General features: G+C 43.0%; 1 long non-coding RNA gene across 4 annotated transcripts; it reads left to right on the top strand.

Annotated features, from left to right (window-relative positions):
- The first annotated feature begins 49 nt into the window (after positions 1-49).
- Positions 50-24,674, top strand: LOC105484510 (uncharacterized). Of its 4 annotated transcripts, none has more exons than XR_011611501.1 (5): positions 50-494; positions 11,877-11,980; positions 15,429-15,531; positions 19,871-19,965; positions 24,313-24,674. It is a non-coding gene; the product is annotated as an uncharacterized lncRNA (long non-coding RNA). The 4 variants fall into 4 exon arrangements; XR_011611493.1 differs by having other exon boundaries at positions 51-494; positions 15,432-15,531; XR_011611512.1 differs by lacking the exon at positions 11,877-11,980 and having other exon boundaries at positions 52-494; positions 15,432-15,531.
- The last annotated feature ends 1,575 nt before the right edge of the window (positions 24,675-26,249 follow it).

Raw genomic sequence — 26,249 nt, 5'->3', positions numbered from 1 at the left:
CTCCGCTGCGTCACGCGCAGGGCCAGCTCCAGCTGAGCATCCTATTGGTGGTCCCGAGGTTGCCAGGCTCCGCCCACCTCCCCGCCCCTTCCCGGGCGCGCGGGTTCCCGGCGCCAGCGCTCTTAGCTGGCCCTGGCAGCCTGCCAGGTAAGCTTCTCACCTGGACATCATGACACCAGCGACAACATCTTGCTTGACACTTCCACCCTAGCTGTAGAAGGTGAAGCCAAAACCGGACTGCGACAACTCCCTGCAAGTCCGAAACGGCATCCTGCGTGGTAGCATGGAGCTGCGGGGTCGTTTGGCTCCTAGGCCGACTGGAATAAGCCACTTCTGAAGCTGTGGATCATTGCAGTTTGAACTCACCATCCAGGAACAACGTAGAACTAGCCAGAAGCAAGAATCGCTGACTTATCTACACACCAAGATTCGTGCTTTATCAGGAGATTCCTTAGGCTTTGAAAAGCAGCGTCCTTCAGCAACATTCAAACTAGGTAAGGGGACAAAACCTGCACCAAATAATAAAACACACCAAATAATGGGACAACTAAGTAATATTTAAGGGCCCTTGAGGCCGGGCGCGGTGACTCACTCCTGTAATCCCAACACTTTGGGAGGCTGAGGTGGCTGGGTCACCTGAGGTTAGGAGTTCGAAACCAGCCTGACCAACATGGTGAAACCCCGTCTCTACTAAATACAAAAAATTACCGGGCGTCGTGGCGCGCGCCTGTAATCCCAGCTATTCGGGAAGCTGAGGCAGGAGGATTGCTTGAACCCGGAAATTGGAGGTTGCAGTGAGCCTAGATTATGCCATTGCACTCCAGCCTGGGCAATAAGAGCAAAACTCCTTCTCAAAAAAAGTTTTAAAAACAAAATAAATAGGGCCGGGCACGGTGGCTCACACCTGTAATCCCAACACTTTGGGAGGCCAAGGCGGGCGGATCACGAGGTCAGGAGATCGAGACCATCCTGGCTAACACGGTGAAACCCCGTCTCTACTAAAAATACAAAAAAAATTAGCCGGGCGTGGTGGTGGGCGCCTGTAGTCCCAGCTACTTGGGAGGCTGAGGCAGGAGAATCGCTTGAACCCGGGAGGTGGAGGTTGCAGTGAGCCAAGATAGTGCGGCTGCACTCCATCCAGCCTGGGCGACAGAGCAAGACTCCGTCTCAAAAATAAAAAAATTTTTAAAAATTAAATAAAATAAATAAAGGGCCCTCGTGACTTCATAATCAAAAGAAGAATGATGCAGAGAGATTTGGGACAGAGATTAAATACAATAGTTAATCGCTTGGATTTTGTGAAGGCAGAGGTGTAGGTGAATTTAGGGTAAAGGTAGGTGAAAAGGCAATGATGAGAGGAGCAGAGACTGAAGAGTTGCACTCGCAGCCTGCAAACTAATACCGGCTAGCCTGGCCTGACTAATTGCTTCTTCCCCACTCCTCCCCAGGACAAAAATCCCCGAAGAAATAGATGAGGTTTAACAGAACTGACTACTTCTGTGGTCCTTTAAACAAAGTGGATTTGTACACGTTCCCTTGGCCACCCAGCAGGCTGCACTGTTCACTCAAAGCAGAACTGGCCCTCAGTGTCCAGTCGAGTTTAGTACTGGCTGTCATTGGCAGAAGTGCTCCATTTGGCCTCTTCTACAACTGTGATTGCCACGTGTGCCAACTAGTTGGTGACAGGGTCTGGTAGACCCCAGCTGCTTCCCCTCCCTACTCCCACTAGTTATAGAGCAGTAGGAACATAGGGACTCATTTCTGTTGGGATTCTGTTCGCTACCTTTTATACACACCAAGATGACCCGCTTTTTCACTGTTTGATTCATTCATTCAAAAAATATTGATAGTATTCTTGGTGCTAGAAATACAACAGTGAATAAACAGAAGAAACCCCTGCACTTAGAGGCTTATGTTCTGCAGGACTAGGTATGAAAGGAAACAAACAGGTGGCTCAAGCCTATAATCCCAGCACTTTGGGAGACTGAGGCAGGAGGATCACTTTGAGGCCAGGAGTACAAGACCAGCCTGAGCGGCATAGTGAAACTCCCTCTCTACAGAATTTAAAAACAACAACAACGACAACAAAATTTGCTGGGAATTGTGGCAGGCCCCTATGGTCCCAGCTACTTGGGATGCTGAGGTGGGAGGATTGCCTGTGGTGGGGGGTGTGGGGTGGGGGGTGAGGGACGGAGGATGCAGTGAGCCAAAAAATCAGACCACTGCACTGCAGCCTGGTCGACGGAGTGGGATTCTGTTTCAAACAACAAAAGATTGTGTTTCTAATGGAGAACATAAGTAATAAAACGAATAGATGAGCTAATCACTGGCAGTGATAAGTATTGAGCAGAAAACAAAACAAAATGGTCAGGGCAGGACTTTCTGAGGAGACAATTTAGGAGCTAAGACCTAAATGACAAGAGGGAGCCAGCCAAGCCAACCATGGGGAGGAAGAACATTCTAGGCAGAGGATAATGGGTGTGAAGGCCCCGATGCTGAACTGTGGCTAATGCTGAAGCGTGGCTGTTTGAGGAACAGGCCAGGAGGCTTCAGCATGTTAAGTAGGGGTTTGAAGTTGAATTTAGAGCATTAAGCAGGAACCTAATCACGTTGTTTGGATTTGTCTGTTAAGTGCAAGGCAAGATAATGAAGGGTTTGGGTTTTTGTTGTTTTGAGATGGGGTCTCACTCTGTTGCCCAGGCTGGAATGCAGTGGTGCAATCAGGGCTCACTGCATCCTCTACTTCCCCAGGCTCACTAAGTCATCCTCCCACCTCAGCCTCCCAAGTAGCTGGGACTACAGTCAGGCGCCACCACACCAGACTAATTTTTGTATTTTTGTAGAGACGGGTTTCGTTGTATTGCCCAGGCTGGTCCTGAACTCCTGGGCTCAAGTGATCCTCCCACCTCAGCCTCCTGAACTGCTGGGATTATAGGCATGAGGCACTGTGCCCAGCCATTGGTTTATTTTTTTTTTTAACCAAACTATTTTATAGAGAATGACTTGAAGGGAGCAGAAATGGAACAAAAGGAGCTGAAGAACAATACAAAGTTATTGGGCAAGTTCATGGGGTATATGGTGGTACCTGGACTAGGCTGGTTGGTGTGGAAATAGAAATTGAAAGATTTCAGGATATTTTCCTGAGGTGCAGGTGTGAAGAAAGGTAGTAAACAAGATGAATCCCAGATTGTTTCCTTAAGCAATTGAGAGGATGGTGATACCATTTAGTGCAAGGGCAAAGATGATATATGATTGGAGTGACTCCAAAGCCTCTGCTCAGACTCCAAGCCTCTCCCACCACTGCACTGAAAATCTCACATTACACAATCCTTGGGAATCAAGATTTGGTTAAATGCAAGTGTTGACTTCATCATATTAAAAAAAAAAAAAAATAGGACACTAATAAGTATAAGCCATTTCAAAACAATGAGATAAGTGTTACAATAAAAGGATGTTAAAGGCCAGGCACAGTAGCTAATGCCTGTAATCCCAACACTTTGGGAGGCCAAGGTGGGCGGATCACCTGAGGTCAGGAGTTCGAGACCAGCTTGGCCAACATGGTGACAACCTGTCTCTACTAAAAATACAAAAAAATAGCCAGGTGTGGTGGCGGACGCCTGTAATCCTAGCTACTTGGGAAGCTGAGGCAGGAGAATCTCTTGAACCTGGGAGGTGGAAGTTGCAGTGAGCCGAGATCGCACCACTGCACTCCAGCCTGGGCGACAGAGCAAGTCTCCCTCTCAAAAAGAAAAAAAAAAGATGTTAAAAAAAAAATTGTTTATTAGCCAGGAACAGTGGCTCACGCCTGTAATCCCAGCACTTTGGGAGGCCAAGGTGGGCAGATCACTTTAGGTCATGAGTTCGAGACCAGCCTGGCCAACATGGCGAAACCCCCATCTCTACTAAAAATACAAAAAATTAGCCGGGTGTGGTGGCAGGCATCTATAATCCCAGCTACTCGGGAGGCTGAGGCAAGAGAATCGCTTGAACCCAGAACCCAGGAGATGGAGGTTGCATTGAGCGGAGATTACATCACTACACTCCAGCCTGGGCAACAGAGGGAGACTCTGTCTCAAAAAAAAAAAAAAAGTGTCTACACAACACGGTCATTGTGTGGATTAAATGGGTTAATGCCTTCAAAGCTTCACATATATCTTATTTTTTTTTAATTTTATTTTTTTATTTTTATTTATTTATTTATTTATTTATTTTTTTTTTTTTTGAGACGGAGTCTTGCTCTGTCGCCCAGGCTGGAGTGCGGTGAGGCGATCTCCACTCACTGCAAGCTCCGCCTCCCGGGTTCACGCCATTCTCCTGCTTCAGCCTCCCGTGTAGCTGGGACTACAGGCACCCGCCACCACGCCCGGCTAATTTTTTTTTGTATTTTTAGTAGAGATGGGGTTTCACCATAGTCTGGATCTCCAGACCTTGTGATCCACCCACCTCGGCCTCCCAAAATGCTGGGGTTACAGGTGTGAGCCACCGCGCCCGGCAAAGCTTCACATATAGACGCTGGTATATAGAAGTGCTCAACCAGTTTTAATAGTTAATGTTATTTTATTTTTATTCTTAGTTTTGGAGACAGGTTTCTTGCTCCATCACACAGGTTGGAGTGCAATGGCATGATTGTAGCTCACTGCAGCCTCAAACTTCTGGACTCAAACTGTCCTCCTGCATCAGCCTTCTAACTAGCTGTGATTAAAGGTGTGAGCCACGAGGCCTGCCTAACCGCTGTTATTATTGTTTATGTTATGATCTTCTGAATATAGTGGGAGCAGGTTAATGATTATCACAGCTGGCAGTTGGAGGAGAGGGAAGAGAGAATGGAGGAAGGCTAACTGAGCCCAGTTTTCTGAACCAGTAGAAGAGTTTTTTTGTCAGGGTAGGGAGGAGGAACATTCCAAACAAAGGGAAAAAAATCAAGGTCAAAGGCCACAAGGCAATAAGGAGACAGAACCATCCAGGAGACATGAAGGAAGTCATAAGTATCGTTAAAGGGGCCAGGAGTAAAGCCAGTGTCAGGACTTAAAAAGTTTGTAGACCATGTTGAGACGTTCTGAGCCATACTCTTTTTTTTTTGATGGGGTGGGGTGTGGACAGGGCCTCACTGTCACCCAGGCAAGGGTGCAAATCTGGACTCATTGCAACCTCTGCCTCCCAGACTCAAGCAATCCTCCCATCTCAGCCTCTCAAGTGGTTGAGACCACAAGCACCCACCACCATGACTGACTAATTTATTTTATTTTATTTTTGAGATGGAGTTTTGCTCTTGTTGCCCAGGCTGGAGTGCAGTGGCGCAATCTCGGCTCACCGCAACTTCTGCCTCCCAGGTTCAAGCAATTCTCCTGCCTCAGCCTCCCAAGTAGCTGGGATTACAGGCATGCGCCACCACACCTGGCTAATTGTGTATTTTTAGTAGAGACAGGGTTTCTCCATGTTGGTCAGGCTAGTCTTGAACTCCTGACCTCAGGTGATCTGCCTGCCTCGGCCTCCCAAAATGCTGAGATTACAGGCGTGAGCCACAGCGCCCGGCTTAATTTTTTTTTTTTTTTTTTTTTTTTTTTTGTAGAGACAGGGTCTCACTATATTGCCCAGACTGATTCATATTCTTATAGATAGTGGGGAGCCAGTGAAGGATGTTAAGCAGAGGGGAGTTATGATTTAGGAGACTGTACTAGAGGAGATGCAGCTGGAGGTGGAGAGATCAATTAGAAGGGTGATGTGGTAATACAAGTGAGAGATGATAAAAGCCTAAACTAAGGCAGTAGCAAACTAAGGCAGAAAGAAAGAAAGGGACATATTTGAAAGATAGTTAAAGTGACAATTGACAGAATTAGATAGTGTTTGGATGGTGGCGGGGAGGTATTAAGGATGTATCCAGGATTTATGACTTAGCAGTCCGGGTGGGTAGAGTTAATGCTGACCGAGATAAGAAAATACATCCAGGAAAAGGAGCCAGAATAAGCTTTACCTGGGTTAATATTTAAACTGCGTTAGTTCACCTTCTACTAAAACCTGAAAGAATAGAACAAGAAGCAATGAACTTTCCTTCTGTTTTGACAATAAAGTAGCTTTCACGTGTTTTCTATCAACAATGCATATTGGCAGAAAATAAAATCAAATACAGAAAAATACAAAGATAAAAGCCATCTAATACTCTATCCAGAGATGCAGCTAAACGTTGCTGTAGAGAAGAAAAAGAACAATGGCTAAGGCCTAGAACTGAGCCCTACTGCCAGAAGGCACTGGGTTCTATAGGGGAGACAAAAAGGGAAACTGAACAAAAATCAAACCAGCCTTTTAAAAACACAAACAAAACATCTCAGCTCTTCAAAGGACCACAACTCCCTTAGGGATACCAAACAGGCAATAAATCTTTACCCCATCCCAAGTATGTATAATTTCGCCATTGGCGTTCACTCAAGCATAGGGAAAACAGATTAATCTGGAGTTAAGGTTTTGTGATTGAGTAAGACAGTGAGGCAAGGGTGTAAACCAGGACACAGACCTTCATTGGAACGTTTCTGAAAACTCTTGAAGGGCTGGAATCCTGTCTTGTTTATATCCCAAAGCACCTAACACAATATCTATGGGTTACCCAATAAAGAGATTGAATGAATTAAGAAAGTAACTGAAAGCATGAGGTCCTAGAGTGTGGGTCAACCTCGAAGACAACAGGGGTCTGACACATTCCTCTTCTCAGTGATTCTCTTCCTTCCTTCCTTCCTTCCTTCCTTCCTTCCTTCCTTCCTTCCTTCCTTCCTTCCTTCCTTCCTCTTCTTTCTTTCTTTCTTTCTTTCTTTCTTTCTTTCTTTCTTTCTTTCTCTTTCTCTTTCTCTTTCTCTCTCTCTTTCTCTCTTTCTTTCTTTCTTTCTTCTTTCCCTTCCTTCCTTCCTTCCTTCCTTCCTTCCTTCCTTTTTTTTTGAGAAAGAGTTTAGCTCTTTTTGCTCAGGCTGGAGTGCAGTGGTGTGATCTTGGCTCACTGCAACCTCCGCCTCCCGGGTTCAAGTGATTCTCCTGCCTCAGCCTCCTGAGTAGCTGGGATTATAGGCATGTACCACCACGCTTGGCTAATTTTTTGGATTTTTAGTGGAGACAGGGTTTCACTATGTTGGCCAGACTGGTCTCGAACTCCTGACCTCAGGGGATCAACCTGCCTCGGCCTCCCAAAGTGCTGGGATTACAGGCATGAGCCATGGCGCCCACCTGATCCAGTCATCTTTCAAGCTATATCATCACTTGTTTTTCTGCAAGCAGAAGTCTTTATATACAAGGGAGAGAGCAATCTATGCTGGTTAAGAAAATCCATCTTGCCTACATGAATTTTCTCTAGCTCTAAATAGCAAAGTACATTCTAGGCACCACCAGAGATGTAATGATAGTTCAAAGAGGTATGCACATAAGGAAACAGCATCAAGAGTTTCTCAAGCACCACTGGTGAATGGATTCTACCACCTGACTGTCCCACATAGGAATGGAATAGCTGCCACACAGCTGTGCTTGCCAGTGACCCAGTTCATCTTTTCTGACACTACCAGAATTTATTCCCCATGATTCTTTCTCCAACAGGAAGGGGCTAAGATTATTTCTCCAACAGGAAGGGGCTAATTTTCTTTATTAGCCTAATATGTATTGTTTTTATTTCCAAGAGGAAGACAGATGTATTCCTTATTAGATAAATAACACAAGCTTGGCCAGACACGGTGGCTCACGTCTGTAATCCCAGTGCTTTGGGAGGCTGGGTTGGGTGGTTCACTTGAGACCAGGAGTTTGATACCAGCCTGGCCAACATGGCAGAATCCCATCTCTACTAAAAATACAAAAATTAGCCAGGTGTGGTGGCTCACTCCTGTAATCCCAGCTACTGAGGAGGCTTGAGGCATGAGAATCACTTGAATCCAAGAGGCAGAGGTTTCAGTGAGTCAACATTATGCCACTGCACTTAAACCTGGGCAAAAGAGCGAGATTCTGTCTCAGAAAACAAACAAACAAACAAATAAACGAAACCACAAGCTTGCTGAAAAATTCAGAAAACATATATAATTATTAAGGAAGAAAATAAAAATGACTCAAAATGAAATAATCACCTTTAACACTTTAACATTTTGGTGTCCATTCTTTCACACAATTCTTTATGCATACAGACACATTCAAATATTGAATTTTTTCACTGAAGATTTTGCATTTGTGAATTTTTCTTAATACACTCTTTTTTTTTTTTTTTTGAGATGGAGTCTCGCTCTGTCGCCCAGGCTGGAGTGCAGTGGCATGATCTTGGCTTACTGCAACACCTCTGCCTCCCAGGTTCAAGTGATTCTCCTGCCTCAGCCTCCCAAGTAGCTGGGATTACAGGCATCTGTAATCCCGGCTAATTTTTGTATTTTTAGTAGAGACAGAGTTTCACCATGTTGGCCAGGTTGGTCTCAAACTCCTGACCTCAGGTAATCTGCCCGCCTTGGACTCCCAAAGTGCTGGGGTTACAGGCATGAGCTACCGTGCATGCCAGGCCTACATACTTTATTTTTTAAAGCAGGTTTGTTTTGTTTTGTTTTGTTTTTTGAGACAGAGTCTTGCTCTGTCGCCCAGGCTAGAGTGCAGTGGCGTGATCTCAGCTCACTGTAAGCTCTGCTTCCCGGGTTCAAGCCATTCTCCTACCTCAGCCTCCTGAGTAGCTGGGACTACAGGAACCCGCCACCACGCCTGGCTAAATTTTTTTGTGTGTTTTTAGTAGAGACGGGGTTTCACTGTGTTAGCCAGGATGGTCTCTATCTCCGGACCTCTCGATCTCAAGTGAACCATCCAACCTAGCCTCCCAAAGCACTGGGATTACAGGCAGGCGTGAGTCACTGCACCTGGCCCAGGTTTTTTTTTTTGTTTTTTTTTTTTTTTTTTGAGATGGAGTCTGGCTCTGTTGCCCAGACTGGAGTGCAGTGGCACGATCTTGGGTCACTGCACTCCCGGGTTCAAGTGATTCTCCTGTCTCAGCCTCTCAAGTAGCTGGGATTACAGGTGTGTGTCACCACACTCGGCTAATTTTTTGTATTTTTAGCAGTGACAGGGTTTCTTCATGTTGGCCAGGCTGATCTGAACTCCTGAACTCAAGTGATCTGCGCACCTCAGCCTCTCAAAGTGCTGGGATTACAGGCTTGAGCCACCCCACACAGCTTAGAGCAGTTTTAGGTTTATGGGAAAGTTAAGCAGAATGTATGTATACCACCTACCACCATAAGTGTACATATAGCCTCCCCCATTGTCAACATCCCCCACCTGAGTGGTACATTTATTCCAATTGATGAACTTACATGGACACATCATTATCACCCAATGTTCATAGTTTACATTACAGTTCACTCTTGGTATTGATATTATTTTTTAAGGGCTTTATTGGTGACCTATATATTGGTGATCTATTTATTGGTGACCTATCTTGGTGATCTATATATTAATCAGAAGTAATTAATTTATTACCTGGTAAGAAAAATAGAACTTAATTTTGTTTAGCCCAAGTGTATTCCTCTTTCTGAGTTCACAAAGTATGCCTGAGTCAATTTTCTGTCTTTAGTAAACTTTTGTTATAATTTTACGTACTTTAATTACATTCCTTTTAAACCTTCACCGTTTGAATATTGAAAATTCCCAGGCTTTCTGGACTATCATACTACAGCTTCTCTTTTGGCCTCCACAACTAATAAATACCTTGCTTGACCATCTTCATATCTTTAGGCAATTATGTTTTCCTTAAGGTTTAGATGATTTGAGGCACCATGGCATAGTATCATGGTAGGGTCAAATTTTTCTGTCTGTTTCGTTGTGCCTTTCCAATATTGGTTAACCTTGGGGTCCTTTGAGGCCACAGGAAAATATTGAGCTGTTGACAGTGACTCTAAGACATGTTTCTAGGATTATAAATTATATCTCAGAGCCCAACTACATTACGAGTACAATTTTCCCTTCAGTCTAACTCACACTTCTCTATATCGAAGCTCAGTTTTACTCGCTCAGCCAGTCTCTTGAGCTTTTTCCCTTTTTTTTCTTAGGGAAGTTGCTCTCTTGAAAAAAAAAAAAAAAAAGTAATTATCAACATCATGGGGCCAGGCTCACTGGCTTATGCCTGTAATTTCAGCACTTTGGAAAGCCAAGGTGGGTGCATCACTTGAGATTGGGAGTTCAAAACCAGCCTGGCCAACATGGCAAAACCTGTCTTTACTAAAAATACAAAAATTAGCTGGGTGTGGTGGTACATGTCTGTAATCCCAGCTACTTGGGAGGCTGAGGCAGGAGAATTGCTTGAACCCGGGAGGCGGAAGTAACAGTGAGCTGAGATCGCACCACTGTATTCCAGCCTGGGCGACAGAGCGAGACCCTGTCTCAAAAACAACAACAACAAAAAAAAAACAAAAAAAAAAACAAAAAAAAACAACCATAGTGAGACTAGATCTCACTATGTTGCCCAGGCTGGACTCAAACTTGTGGGCTCAAGCAATCCTCCTGCCTCAGCCTCCTGAGTAGCTGAGATTACAGGTGTACACTACTGCAACCACCTCTTTTTTTTTTTGTTCCTGTCAGATTGGTATTACTCTACAAAGTGATGTGTAAACCCAATGTTTTTCCTGTGTATTTCCATGTTCACATTATATGTTAAAATGTTGGATGAAATGCAGGCCCAGGGAAACTTACCTTTTGTTTTCTATTTCCAACATTTTTTCTTACCTAGGGAAAAGTGATTTTAATAGCTTTTCCTACCGAAGTCTTGCAACGACTTTTCAAAAACAAATTTTTATCTGTGATCCTCCCTTTCCCAGACTTTTTCATTTTAGGATATCCTTTCCATCTTACATGCCACTGTCCTAGTTAAGGTCATTTTTGCTTCTTACCTGTAATTTCAGTCACAATTGCACCCTAACAAGTATCCACAACTTTATTATTTCCTCAGCAACCAGACCAGTCTTCCCAGAACAATGCTAGAATTGTGTGATTACCCTACTCAAAAAGCTTCTATAGCTCCCTATATCAGAGACTGCTAGCCGCTTACTCAGTATCCATTTTCTCTTTTTCTTTAGTAGCAGAATTCTGATTTTATTCTGGACAGTAGTGAGTGTGCCTGGTTAGAAGGCCAGAGTGGGCCAGGCATGGTGGCTTATGCCTGTAATCCCAGAACTTTGGGAGGCCGAAGTGGGCGGATCACCTGAGGTCAGGAGTTCAAGACCAGCCTGGCCAACATGATGAAACCCCATCTCTACTAAAAATACAAAAAATGAGCTGGGCATAGTGGCAGACGCCTGTAATCCCAGCTACTCAGGAGGCTGAGGCAGGAGAATTGCTTGAACCTAGGAGGTGGAGGTTGTAGTGAACCGAGATCGTGCCACTGCACTGCAGCCTAGGCAACACAGCAAGACTCTGTCTTAAAAAAAAAAAAAAAAAAGGGCAGGGCACAGTGGCTCACGCCTGTAATCCCAGCACTTTGGGAGGCCGAGGCAGGCGGATGACGAGGTCAAGAGATCAAGACCATCCTGGCCAACATGGTGAAACCCCGTCTCTACTAAAAATACAAAAAAAAATTAGCCGGGCATGGTGGTATGCGCCTGTAACCACAGCTACTGAGGAGGCTGAGGCAGGAGAATCGCTTGAACCCAGGAGGCAGAGGTTGCGGTGAGCCAGAATCACGCCACCGCATTCCAGCCTGGCGACAGAGTGAGACTCTATCTCAAAAAAAACAAAAAAAGCCAGAATGTCTAGGTTTCCCTATAGTGTGAGGTATCCACTGAAATGTAAATAGAATGTATTGGATGGGTTTTCAGGAAAACTGTAAAGGGGTGATAACTCATCTGGGAATTGCATATTTTTGTGTCTCTACCCCTTTTTCTTTATTTGTCTAGGAAATAAATATAATATTTGGATCCCCAGCCACCATTTCAGACCACAAGGAAACTATGAGGATGAAATTAATGACTAAGAAGAGTAGAACAGAAAGAGAGAATGAGTGAGTGACTATGGAGTCTTGATGGGAGTGCTGAGTTGTCTATCTCCAGACTGCTTTATACGACACAGAAATAAATTCTAATTTTGTTTAGCCATTTATATGACTCTTCTTTTTCTTTTTCATGTTTTGAGACAGAGTCTTACTCTGTAGCCCAGACTGGAGTGCCGTGATACAGTCTCGGCTCACTGCAACCTCCGCCTCCCAGGTTCAAGCAATTCTCCTGCCTCAGCTTACCAAGCAGCTGGGAGTACAGGCTTGCACCATCACATGTGGCTAATTTTTGTATTTTTAGCAGAGACGAGGTTTCACCATGTTGGCCAGTCTGGTCTCAAACTCCTGACCTCAGGTAATCCGCTCGCCTCGGCCTCCCAAAGTGCTGGGATTACAGGTATGAGCCACCATGCACGCCAGGCCTATACACTTTATTTTTTAGTGCAGTGCTTTTTTTTGTTTCGTTTTTGTTTTTGTTTTTGTTTTGAGATGGAGTCTGGCTCTGTTGCCTAGGCTAGAGTGCAGTGTTGCGATCTCAAGTCACTGCAACCTCCGCCTCCTGGGTTCAAGTGATTCTCCAGCCTCAGCCTCCTGAGTAGCTGGGATTACAGGTGCACATCAGGACACCTGGCTAATTTTTGTATTTTTAGTAGAGACTGGGTTTCTCCATGTTGACTAGACTGGTCTTGAACTCCTGACCTCAGGAGATCTGCCCGCCTCGGCCTCCCAAAGTGCTGGGATTACAGGCGTGAGCCACCGCACCTGGCCTTATATGGCTCTCCTTTTAATGCAACTGGACCTAGCTTTAATGAATACACTAGCTATTACCTACCAAATTAGGCACAAATTTTTGAGAAAGCATTCAAGACCCTTCATAGTATGGATCTAAAGTCCAAAGATAAAAATACTAAGCAAATATTTTTTCACTTGTATCTTCCACTATACTCATATTCATATACAGTCAGAATGAGAATACCATGATTCCTTGGCTCTGTGTCTTTGATAATTCTCTTTTTTATCTTGAATGCCCATGATTTGAATCTCGGATAATTCTCTTACCTCATTTGCAGTTTACCTTTACCCTTACATCTCTGCCTGTTGAAATCCAATTCACTTTTAAAGATGTAGTTCAAATGCCAACTGCTTCTCAAAACTCTTGTATTTCCACAAAATTCTTCATTAGCTACCACAACAAAGAGCTCACTTGAGGTCAAAACAAACCCAAAAGAATGGCTTCAAAATCTACTCCTGCCTGAATTTAATTAAACCTGTTTATGAAACAATTTATGTCCCCGAGAATTGTTGAAAACAACAATTAGTGAAAAACAGCAGGCAATTAGTGCAGCCTAATAGCTGCATGTGATAACCAATAAAGCATCCAGCTTTAAAGAGAAATCAAGAAAGAGATAGGATGAGAGTTTTGCTGAAATCACTGCATCCCAGGACAGTCCTCCAAGGAGTGACACAAAAAGCTTCACATTGCAGGGAAAATAGACTTCACTAAAACAGCTATGTCCCTAAAATAAATAAATAAATTAATTAATGACAATAACTGTAATAAAAACAAGCTCTGGAGAAGGGTAAAGGGAGTCAGTATCCAGAGTTGCTATGGACTAAATGTCCAGTTTTCAATAACAACAACAAAATTGTGATACATTAAAAGAAACAGAAAAGTGTGACTCTTATACAAGGAAAACAAACACAAAAACAGGCAACAGAAATACCTGTGTGAGGGCCCAGATGTCAGATTTAACAAACAATTCAAAGAACAAAAGAAAACTATGCTTTAAAAAGTAAAGAGGCTGGGCACAGTGGCTCACACCTGTAATCCCAGCGCTTTGGGAGGCCAAAGCAGGCAGATCTCCTGAGGTCAGGAGTTCGAGACCAGCCTGGCCAACATGGCGAAACCTCATCTCTATTAAAAATACAAAAAATAGCCAGGCATGGTGGTGGGTGCCTGTAATTCCAGCTACTCAGGAGGCTGAGGCAGGAGAATCACTTGAACCCAAGAGGCAGAGGTTGCAGTGAGCCAAGATTGTGCCATTGTACTCCAGCCTGGGCAACAGAGCAAAACTCCATCTCAAAAAAAAAAAAAAAAAAAAAGGAGCCTGCATGGTGGTGGATACCTGTAATCCCAGCACCTTGGGAGGCTGAGGCAGGTAGATCACGAGTTCAGGAGATCAAGACCATCCTAGCTAACACAGTGAAACCTCGTCTCTACTAAAAATACAAAAAATTAGTTGGGCGTCATGGTATTCACCTGTAGTCCCAGCTACTCAGGAGGCTGAGGCAGGAGAATTGCTTGAACCTGGGAGGTGGAGGTTGCAGTGAGCTGAGATTGTGCTACTGCACTCCAGCCTGGGCAATGAGCGAGACTCCTTCTCAAAAAAAAAAAAAAAAAAGTAAATGAAGCTATAAGGTCAATGTCTCATCAAATAGAGAATATCAATAAAGCCATATAAAATATTTTTAAGGAGCCAAATGGAAAGTCAATAATTGAAGGTACAATTGAAATGAAAATTTTTCTGGAGGACCTCAACAGTACATTTTAACTGACAGAACAAGTCAAACTTGAAGATGTGTCAATAGAGATAATGCAATTCAAAGAACACAGAGGAAGAAAAAAATGCAGAAAAGGAAACAGGGCCTCAGAGAAATGTGAGACACCATTAAGTGCATTAACATATGTGTAATGTGAGTACCAGAAGGGGAGGATAAAGGAACAGGAAAAAAATACTTATTCAAAGAAGTGGTGGCTGAAAAATTCCCAGATTTGATAAGAAACATTCATCTAAACATCCAGGAAGCTCAACAAATTCCAGATAGGACCAACTCAGTCAGGTGCGGTGGCTCTCACCTATAATCCCAGCACTTTGGCAGCTGAGGGGGGGCTGTATTGCTTGTGACCAGGAGTTCGAGACCAGCCTGGTCAATATGATGAAACCCCATCTCTACTAATATTACAAAAATTAGCCATGCATGGTGGTGCACGCCTGTAATCCCAGGTACTCATGTGGCTGAGGCATAAGAATTACTTGAACCTGGGAGGTGGAGGTTGCAGTGAGCCGAGATGACACCACTGCCCTCCAGCCTGGTTGATAAAGCAAGACTCAGCCTCAAAAAAAAAAAAACCAAACCAAGTAGTACAAACTCAAAAAAATCTACACCTAGACACATCACCATAAAAATGGTGAAAGCCTAAGACAAGGAGAAAATCTTGAAAGTAGTAACTTATTGGGAAACCCAATAAGATTAACAGCTAACTTCTCATCAGAATCAATGGGGGCCAGAAAGCAATGGGATGATGTGTTTCAAGAGCTGAAGGAAAGAGAAAAAAAAGACCTGTCAACCAAGAATCTGAGAGCCAGGAAAACTATCTTTCAAATATAAGGGCAAAATAAAGACATTCACTGATAAACAAAAAGATAAATTTTTTTCTTTTTTTTTTTTTGGCTAGCAGACCCACCTTACAAGACCTAATAAAGGAAGTTCTTCAGGCTGAAAGCAAGTGGCTCCAATAATTTGAATTTATGTGAAAAAAACAAAGAGCACTGGTAAAGGTAATTATGTAATTACAAAAAAAATAGTATACTACTTCTTCTTTCCTCTCTTACTTGATTTAAAAAGCAATTATATAAACCAGTATATATGTTTTGAATTGTTAGAGGAATGTAACATATTTAGCAATAACAACACAAATGAGGTAGGTAGGAGCAAAGCTATAGCAAGATGGTAACTCTGGAATCCACAGGAACTAATAAAGAGAACAAGAAATGGTAAATAGGAAGGTTAATATAACGACTCTATAAATATATACTTGCTCTCTTTTCTTTTCACAGCTTCTTTTTTTTTTTTTTTTTTTTTTGACAGAGTCTTGCTCTGTCACCCAGGCTGGAGTGCAGTGGCGGGATCTCAGCTCACTGAAAGCTCCGCCTCCCGGGTTCACATCATTCTCCTGCCTCAGCCTCCCAAGTAGCTGCGACTACAGGCACCTGCCACCAAGCCCGGCTAATTTTTTTTTGAATTTTTAGTAGAGATGGGGTTTCACCATGTTAGTCAGGATGGTCTCGATCTCCTGACCTCATGATCCACCCGTCTCAGCCTCCCAAAGTGCTGAGATTACAGGCATGAGCCACCGCTCTCAGCCACGTCTTGTTTAATAGAGATAAAATTCTATAAGGTAACAAGTTAATAAAGATTTATAGGTATAAATATATAGCCACATATAGATATAATTGGTATAACAATATTAATACAAAAAGAGAAAGAGGGAATACTACTGTATAGGAATAGTATTTCTTTTTTCTTTTTTTTTGAGATAGAGTCTCGCTCTGTTGCCCAGGCTGGAGTGCAGTGGTGTGATCTCGGCTCACTGCAACCTCTGCCTCTGCATCATTCTCCTGCCTCAGCCTCCTGAGTAGCTGGGACTACTAGGCACCTGCCACCATGCCCGGCTAATTTTTTGTATTTTTTAGTAGAGACGGGGTTCCACCATGTTAGCCAGGATGGTCTCAATCTCCTGACCTCATGATCCACCTGCCTCAGCCTCCCAAAGTGCTGGGATTACAGGTGTGAGCCACTGCGCTCGACCAGGAATAGTATTTCTTTATCTCACAGAATTAACTTGGAATAAATCTGAACAAGACTCTGCTCAGTTAAGATGATACGGTAAGCCCAACAGTGAGCACTAAGAAAATACAAATATAAGGCCGGGCGCGGTGGCTCACACCTGTAATCCTAGCACCTTGGGAGGCTGAGGCGTGAGGATCACTTGAGGTCGGGAGTTTGAGACTAGCCTGGCCAACATGGTGAAACCCCTCTCTACCAAAAATACAAAAGTTAATCACGCATGGTGGTGCACACCTGTAATTCCAGCTACTCTGGAGGCTGAGGCACGAGAATTGCTTGAACCCTTAAGGCGGAGGTTGCAGTGAGCTGAAATCGTGCCACTGCACTCCAACCTGGGCGACACAGTGAGATTCTGTCAAGGGAAGGAAAGGGAAGGGGAGGGGAGGGGAGGGAAGAGGCCACACAAAAGCTTGTACAAGAATGTTCACATCGGCCGGGCGCGGTGGCTCAAGCCTGTAATCCCAGCACTTTGGGAGGCCGAGACGGGAGGATCACGAGGTCAGGAGATCGAGACCATCCTGGCTAACACGGTGAAACCCCGTCTCTACTAAGAAATACAAAAAAAAAACTAGCCAGGCAGGTGGCAGGCGCATGTAGTCCCAGCTACTCGGGAGGCTGAGGCAGGAGAATGGCGTAAACCCGGGAGGCGGAGCTTGTAGTGAGCTGAGATCCGGCCACTGCACTCCAGCCTGGGCGACAGAGCAAGACTCCGTCTCAAAAAAAAAAAAAAAGAATGTTCACAGCAGCATTATTCATAATAGCCAAAAAGTGGAGATAACCCAAATGTTCATCCACTAATGAATGGATTGTTAAAATGTGGTATATCTATACAATGGGACAGTATTCAGCCATTAAAAAAAAAAAAAAAAAAAAAAAAAAACAAGGTGCTGACGTGCTACAACATGGATGAACCTTGAAAATGTGCTAAGTGAAAAAAAGCTCTTGCAAAGGGAAGGGGAGGGGAGGGGAGGGGAGGGGAGGGAAATGTAGTAAAAAAAATCAGTAAAGGAATTAAAATGTTACACTAGGAAATATTCACTTAAAAAAAAAGTAAAGGAGGAAGAGAAGAATAAAAAGACATGAGAGCTGATGGGGCGTGGTGGCTCACGCCTGTAATCCCAACACTTTGGGAGGCCAAGGCAGGCAGATCACGAGGTCAGGCGATCGAGACCATCCTGTTTAACACAGTGAAACCCTGTCTCTACTAAAATACAAAAAATTAGCGCGGCATGGTGGCGGGAGCCTGTAGTCCCAGCTACTCGGGAGGCTGATGCAGGAGAATGATGTGAATGAACCCGGGAGGTGGAGGTTGCCCTGAGCCGAGATCGCGCCACTGCACTCCAGCCTGGGCGACAGAATGAGACTCCATCTCAAAAATAATAATAATAAAAATAAAAAATACATGAGAGATAGAAACAAAAGAAAAAAAATTTTTTTTTTTTTGGAACGGAGTTTCACTCTTGTTGCCCAGGCTATGGTGGAATGGTGTGATCTTGGCTCACTGCAACCTCTGCCTCCCAGGTTCAAGGAATTCTCCTGCCTCAGCCTCCTGAGTAGCTGGGATTACAGGCACCCGCCACCATGCCCGACTAATTTTTTAAATTGTTAGTAGAGATTTCACCATGTTGGCCAGGCTGGACTGGAACTCCTAACCTCAGGTGATCCACCCACCTCAGCCTCCCAAAGTGCTGGGATTACAGGCGTGAGCCACTGGGCCTGGCCTACGAAACTTTTAATGGCGGCCGGGTGCAGTGGCTCACGCCTGTAATCCCAGCATTTTGGGAGGCTGAGGTGGGTAGATCACAAGGTCAGGAGATCGAGACCATCCTGGCTAACACAGTGAAACCCTGTCTCTACTAAAAATACAAAAAATTAGCCAGGCGTTTGGCGGGCGCCTGTAGTCCCAGCTATTCAGGAGGCTGAGGCGGGAGATTGGTGTGAACCTGGGAGGCGGAGCTTGCAGTGAGCTTAGTTGGTGCCACTGCACTCCAGCCTGGGTGACAGTGGGAGACTCTGTCCATTAAGAAAAAAAAAAATTTAATGTCAGACATAAATCCAACTATATCAATAATAATAATAAGTGTTTATTAATTGAGCAATCCAATCAAATCCAATCAAAAGGTAGAGATTGTCAGACTGCATTTATGAAAAAGACCCAACTGTACACTGGCTACAGAAGACAGTTTACATTCAAAGATACCATATAGCCGGGCACGGTGGCTCATGCCTGTAATCGCAGCACTTTGGGAGGCAGAGGTGGGTGGATCACCTAAGGTCAGGAGTTCGAGACCAGCATGACCAACATGGTGAAACCCCATCTCTATTAAAAATACAAAATTAGCCAGGCGTGGTGGCGTGTGCCTGTAATCCCAGCTACTAGGGAGGCTGAGGCACGAGAATCACTTGAACCTGGGAGACGGAGGTTGCGGTGAGCCAAGATCACGCCAATGCACTCCAGCCTGTTCAACAAGAGTGAAACTCCGTCTCAAAAAAAAAAAAAAAGATACACATAGACTGAAAGTAAAAGAATGGAAAAATATATACAAAGAGCAACCATAAGAAAGCTGGAGTGACTGTACTCATATCAAACAAAACAAACTTTAAGTGAAAAGATGTAAAAATGATACAATTACTTTACAAAAGAGTTTGGCAATTAAACATAGAGTTACCATATCACCTAGCAATTCTACTCTTAGGTACATACTCAAGATAAATAGAAACATTAAGGCCGCACAAGAATGTTCACAGCAGCATTATTCATAATAGCCAAAAAGTGAAGACAACCCAAATGTTCATTCACCAATGAATGGATTGTTAAAATGCGGTATATCTATACAATGGGATATTATTCAGCCACTAAAAAAAAAAGAAATGCTGACATGTGCTACAACATGGATGAACCTTGAAAATGTGCTAAGTGGAAAAAAGCTCTTGCAAAGGATGACAAATTGTATGATTCCATTCATATGAAATGTCCATAATGGGTAAATCCATATAGACAGAAAGTAGATTGGAAGTTGCCTAGAGCTGAGAAAATTGGTGGGAAAAGGGGAGTGTTTGGAGATACAGAGTTTCTTTTTGGGGGTGATGAAAATGTTCTAAAATTGTGGTAATGTTTGAACAGCTCTGCTTATATACTAAAAAAAGCATTGAATTGTATACTTGAAATGGGTGAACTGTATATTTTGTGAATTATATCTCAATAATGTTAAAAAACAGGCAAAACTCTTATCTGGTGATAGAGATCTGATTGATGGTTACCTTTTGCAGGGTTATCAGCTTGGAGAACCAACATGAGGGAGCTTGCTGATGTCTTAGAGATGTTAAGTATCTGATCTGGGTGATGATTACGTGGATGTACACAAGTATAAAGTTCTTCAAATTATATACTTAAGATTTGTGTACTTTATGCAATACCTTAGCTGAAAAAAAAATATTTATTTATTTATTTATTTTGACATGGAGTCTCACTGTGTTGTCCAGGCTGGAGTGTAGTGGCTCAATCTTGGCTCAGTGCAACCTCTGCCTCCCAGGTTCAAGTAATTTTCCTGCCTTGGCCTCCCTAGTAGCTGGGATTACAGGCATGGGCCATCACACCTGGCTAATTTTTGCATTTTTAGTAGAGATAGGGTTTCACCATGTCTGCAGGCTGGGCTCGAACTCCTGACCTCAGGTGATCCACCCGGCTTGGCCTCCCAAAGTGCTGAGATTATATGCACAAGCCACCACACCTGGCCAAAACATTTCAAAATGTCAGATTTAAATAATTTTGACTTAAAATATTGATATTAATTAGTTATAATTTTATTTTCTACTCAGTTTTAATAGATAAAAATATTCTATAAGTAAAATAATTTAAAACATAAAATAAATCTTTTTGAGACAGGGTCTTGCTTTGCTACCCAGGCTGGGGTGCAGTGGCACCATCTCAGCTCACTGCAGCCTCAACCTCCTAGGCTCAAGTGATTCAAGCAATCCTCCCGCCTCAGCCTCCTGAATAGCCGTGACTGACTACAGGCACATACCACCAGGCCCAGATAATTTTTGTATTTTTTGTAGAGATGGGGTTTTGGCATGTTGCCCAGGCTGGTCTCAAACTCCTGGACTCAAGCAATCAGTTGGCCCCAGCCTCCTCAAGTTCTGGGACTATAGACATGAACCACCGTGCCTGGCCAGTAGTTTTTATTTTACATTTTTATATTGAGATCCTTATTTCTTTTTAATTTTTTGAGACGTCTTGCCCTGCCACCCAGGCTAGAGTGCAGTGGCACAATCTCGGCTCACTGCAATTTCCACCTCCCAGGTTCAAGCGATTCTCCTATCTCAGCCTCCTGAGTAGCTGGGATTACAGGCGCCCGCCACCACGCCCAGCCAATTTTTGTATTTTTTTTTTTAAGTAGAGACAGGGTTTTGCTATGTTGGCCAGGCTGGTCTGGAACTCTTGATCTCAGGTGATCCGCCTGCCTCGGCCTTCTAAAGTGCTGGGATTATAGGCATGATCCACGGTGTCCGGCCTACATTGACATTCTTAAGGAAAATGTATTCAACATATGCAATTTTTGTATCCTTTATTTATTTGTTTATTAATTTACTTACTTTTTGAGATAGAGTCCTGCTCTGTCACCCAGGCTGGAATGCAGTGGCGCCATCTCGGCTACTGCAACCTCCACATCCTGGGCTCAAGCGACTCTCCTGCCTCCGCCTCTCAAGTAGCTGGGATTCTAGGCACCTGCCTGCACACCCGGCTAATTTTTGTATTTTTAGTAGAGACAAGGCTTATTCATGTTAGCCAGGCTGGTCTCGAACTCCTGACCTCAAGTGAGCCACCCATCTTGGCCTCCCAAAGTGCTGTGATTACAGGTGTGAGTCACTGTGCCTTGCCTGTACCCTTTAAATTTTACTATATCTAGGTAATTGCTGTAGATAGAATACAGATAAACAAAAACTTTAATGATGATAACATAATTCACAATTTTGTTGAAATGATAGCAAGATAAAAATTATGGAATAAATATAACGATATATAAATTACACTTTAAAAAATTTTATTTCTCATCCACACACCACTGGATTATCAGTGGAACATCTGGACACATGCAATAATATTTAAACTCTGTCGTTTTTCGACATTTCACTTCTCTTTCCAATCATATAAAAACTATAGCTTTACACACATTTTTCTATTTGGTTGCTATGAAAATTTACTTGTTGAGGTATGAGGCTATATTTTATTTGGTAGTCTGTGTTAATTTGATTTACAACTTTTATAGATTTTAGTATATGGTATGTGGGCCTCAATTTGTTCTTTTGATATGAATCCCAGAAATGTTATTGGTGGGCCTACACATAGCATGTGTGTTCTGCCTTATATTACAGTTTTCTATGTACTTTTTAACCCCCACTTCATTCTCCCACATACACACAAACACACACATACTACTATAAAGCTCCTGAAGAACAGAGATAGTCTTACCCATTTTAGATTCTCCTGGGTCGTGTCTATCACAGTGATCGTAGGCACTCAATAAATAGGTTTTGAATATCACGGAATCATGCGTATAGGAAGTGGGATGCACACCTCAAGAAATTTCTCCTAAATAGAATGGATTTAAGAAATCCAACAGGCAGAAATGATAGATGTTGAAACTCAAGTCTTCTTTCCTCAGGGCATATAAAGCCCCATAAGCAACAGAAAACAAGGTTAGCCAACCTGCCTCACTAGTGGCGCAGTGGATGATTTCTGTAGGTGAGAGGGTCACTGACTCAGAGCTGAGCTGTCCAATATGTGATAATGAGACATATGTCTTCTTGGCATATCTTTTAGAATGAGAAGTAGGAAGACCTTAAACTTCATACTTGGAGGTAAAAAGTCACTCTGTAGAACTGTATAAATTCCTCTTTGCAATATTCTAACAGTCCACCTGTTAGTTCCAGTAGAATGGAATCTAATTGTCTAGATTAGATTATCCAGTAAAAATTCAAGTAACAGTTGTAGTAATTTTAGCAATATAATGAATTGCCATCTATTGGGGAGTTAAGAGTCCCCCATAGGTTGGTTGGACTGAATAAATTCTAAATAACTATATCTATATAAAGGAACAATTAATTTCACCAAATAGCTATGATCCAGGTCTTCAAATTTCAGGTCAGGCAGACTTGCACAAACCTAAGATCATCTTCCTTCTGTGAGAAAACAAAATGTAGGCCAAAATTGTGCTGGTGCCAGGCAAGAACAAGTTGGCTTCTCACCTACTTCCATCTTATCAAGTAAATTTTGTGACTTGAAAGGTTTGTATTGGAGATAATAGCAGGCAGGGGCAAAAGCATGGAAGTCAGAAGAAACAGAATGTCTTCAGGAAATAATAGTAATCAACTTGACCGGGAGACCCAGAGATTTTCAAACTTTTTTTTTTTTTTTTGAGATGGAGTCTCACTCTGTCGCCCAGGCTGGAGCGCAGTGGCCGGATCTCAGCTCACTGCAAGCTCCGCCTCCCGGGTTTACGCCATTCTCCTGCCTCAGCCTCCCAAGTAGCTGGGACCACAGCCACCCGCCACCATGCCCGGCTAGTTTTTTGTATTTTTTTAGTAGAGATGGGGTTTCACCGTGTTAGCCAGGATGGTCTCGATCTCCTGACCTTGTGATCCACCTGTCTCGGCCTCCCAAAGTGCTGGGATTACAGGCTTGAGCCACTGCACCTGACTGATTTTCAAACTTTTTTGTCCAAATAGCCTCTACAGAGAAAGGATAAATTTGAATCCCCCACCTGCCAAGGAATGTAGGCATTTGGCCCCATGTCCCCACTTAGTCTGTTTTATCTTTTATTTTTATTTTTTTGAAACAGGATCTTACTCTGTTGCCCAGTCTGGAGTGGCACTATCATGGCTCACTGCAGCCTCAATGTCCTAGGTCCAAGCAATCCTCCCACCTCAGTCTCTTAATTAACAAGGACTAAAAGTGTGCACCACCATGTTCAGCTACTTTTTTTTTTGTAGTGATGGAGTCTTGCTATGTTGCCCAGGCTGGTCTTGAACCCCTGGGCTCAAGCAATCATCCTGCCACAGCCTGCCCAAGTGCTGGGATTATAGGCATGAGCTACTGCATCCTGCTTATTTTATCTTTGAAATGGTTGTAAATTTTGCATTCTAGTCTATCGTATCAATGGTACTATAAAAAATGTTTAAAGGTCTATCAGTAGAGGAGAATACAAGTTTCCTATTTGTATTCTTGGTTAATAGACTTTCTAGGGGAAAACAGATTCCTGTTGGTTTTACTGGCTCATACATATGACCAAGCCTTTTATTTATTTATTTAGAGACGGATTCTTGCTCTGTTCCTCAGGCTGGAGTGCAGTGGTGCAATCTTGGCTCACTGCAGCCTCTCCCTCCTGGGTTCAAGCAATTATCCTGCCTCAGCCTCCCAAGTAGTAACTTCCCAAGGCACCCGCCACCACGCCTGGCTAATTTTTTGTATTTTTTAGTAGAGACGGGTTTTCATCATGTTGGCCAGGCTGGTCTTGAACTCCTGACCTCAGGTGATCCACCCACCTCGGCCTCCCAAAGTGCTGAGATTACAGCCTTTTATAGGCCCGCCTTTTATATAAATGTATGTTTTTTTCAAATTTTATGAAAATTATCATAAATATAAGAATGTATGCAACATAAACATAAAGATTAATAATAGGACTAAATTTCTCACCATGTCTTCTCACAAGACTTTCAGGATCAAGTAATTCCTGGCCAAGAAACAAAAGCAAAACTGTCTCATTCCCCAGTGGATTTGGATGAAAACTGGTAATCAGCTACAACACCAAAAGGACACATTGGAGAAGAACCAAGCTGGGTCTATAAGGATTTGCACATGGGATGGCACACACATCCATTCAGTATCAAGGTCACTATCATCTGATCATATCAAGCTGGAAACGTCACCACTATCTGGACAGTTGGACATGTTTAATTGCAAAAATTAGTATTGATGAATATGCTCTGCACTACCAGGCTGGTTCAGTAATAAATATGTAAAACCTTTTGTTTGGAAAAAAAAAGAGATTAGCAATAAACTGAACATAACCAACAGCTGACCCCACTTTAAATTAAAGAGGAGAAAAGGTGTTTGCCTACTTGGAATACTATAAACCAGTGCTTCTCAAACTTTAAAATACATACAAACTACCCTGAGTTTCCCCTATCTTGTTAAAATGCAAATTCTGACAAGTGGAACGGAGGTTCTTATTTCTAACAAGCTCCCAGCTGATGTCATTGCTGTTGGTCCTAGGACCATACTTTAAGCAGCAAGGCTATAAAGCAAACAGGCCCTTTAAGTGACTTGTACCTTCTTAAATTTCCCTGCACTCCCTAAAATGTTTTTACATTGCTATTAAGTCTGTAATTCCACCAATTACATGTCTGTAAAATGAGCTGTAGATTTATTCACAACTTAATATTAATTCTTTTAATCGAATAGTTTTCCTCATCATATCCACTGAGTTGGGAACTTCAAGAATGAACATTGGTTTTTATAAAGAAGAAGGAATTTTAATAATGAGGCACTGTGTACTAAAGAGTGAACAAAACAGTGGGCACAAGGGGGTTAGAAGGAGGTGGGTGTTTGGCAGCTTGCAGAGTATTGTGAAAGCAGAGACACCTGGGGTCAGGGCAAAGGCGCTATGAGGAAGTAGGAGGAGGTGAAGAAAGAGAGGTGTGAGGCTACCTGTCCAAACATCACAGTTTTGGAAGCCTTGCCTCGGGTCAGGCTGAGGAAATCTAATGATCTCAATAAAAACAGCAAGCCTATTCCTAACTTTTTATAGAAAGGTAGTAAGATCCATGTGTATATCAGTAAGGATTATTGTTTTTTCTTAATTTGCTTATGCAGTTGTGAAATGCACATTTTGCTAAATGCACAAGCCAGTTGAAACTGTAGCAGATGTCCTTTAATAAAAATTAAAGATGTCAAGACAGGATTTAGAGCTCAAGTTAAGACCAGTGAATGGCACCATAGAATAATAATGCCTAAATCAGAGATCTTTAAACAAGCAGATTTAATTGGATTGCTCAGTGTCATTCAGGTAGTTGATGAAATAGCCTGAACTTGAATACCAGGACTCTTGACTCTTCATCAAGTGCTTTTTTTTTCTTCTATCATCAAGTGCTTTTTTAATACCACACACTAGTTCAAAAGTCTAAGTTAACATTTCCCAAAAGGCTTCATATTTTGGTTTCAGTAAGTTCTTTTTAAAAATGTGTGGAAGCAGACTGGGCGCAGTGGCTCACGCCTGTAATCCCAGCACTTTGGGAGGCTGAGGCAGGTGGATCACCTGAGGTCTGGAGTTTGAGACCAGCCTAACCAACATGGAGAAACCCCGTCTCTACTAAATATAAAAAATTAGCCAGGCATCGTGGTGCGCACCTGTAATCCCAGCTACTCAGGAGGCTGAGGCAGGAGAAATCGCTTGAACCCAGGAGGTGGAGGTTGCAGTGAGCCGAGATCATGCCATTGCACTCCAGCCTGGGCAAAAAGAGCAAAACTCTGTCTCAAAATAATAATAATAAAATAAAAATGTATGGAAGTATTTTTGTGCTTAGTGATCTTATATTTTAATGGTTCAACTAATTTCCTTGTTGCTGTGTTTGGTTTTTGTTTTTGTTT

Source organism: Macaca nemestrina, chromosome 1, assembly GCF_043159975.1.
Source record: "Macaca nemestrina isolate mMacNem1 chromosome 1, mMacNem.hap1, whole genome shotgun sequence".
Classification (NCBI taxonomy): Eukaryota; Metazoa; Chordata; class Mammalia; order Primates; family Cercopithecidae; genus Macaca; species Macaca nemestrina.
The sequence above is the reverse complement of the archived record's forward strand: the minus strand, read 5'-3'. Positions and strand labels throughout refer to the sequence as shown.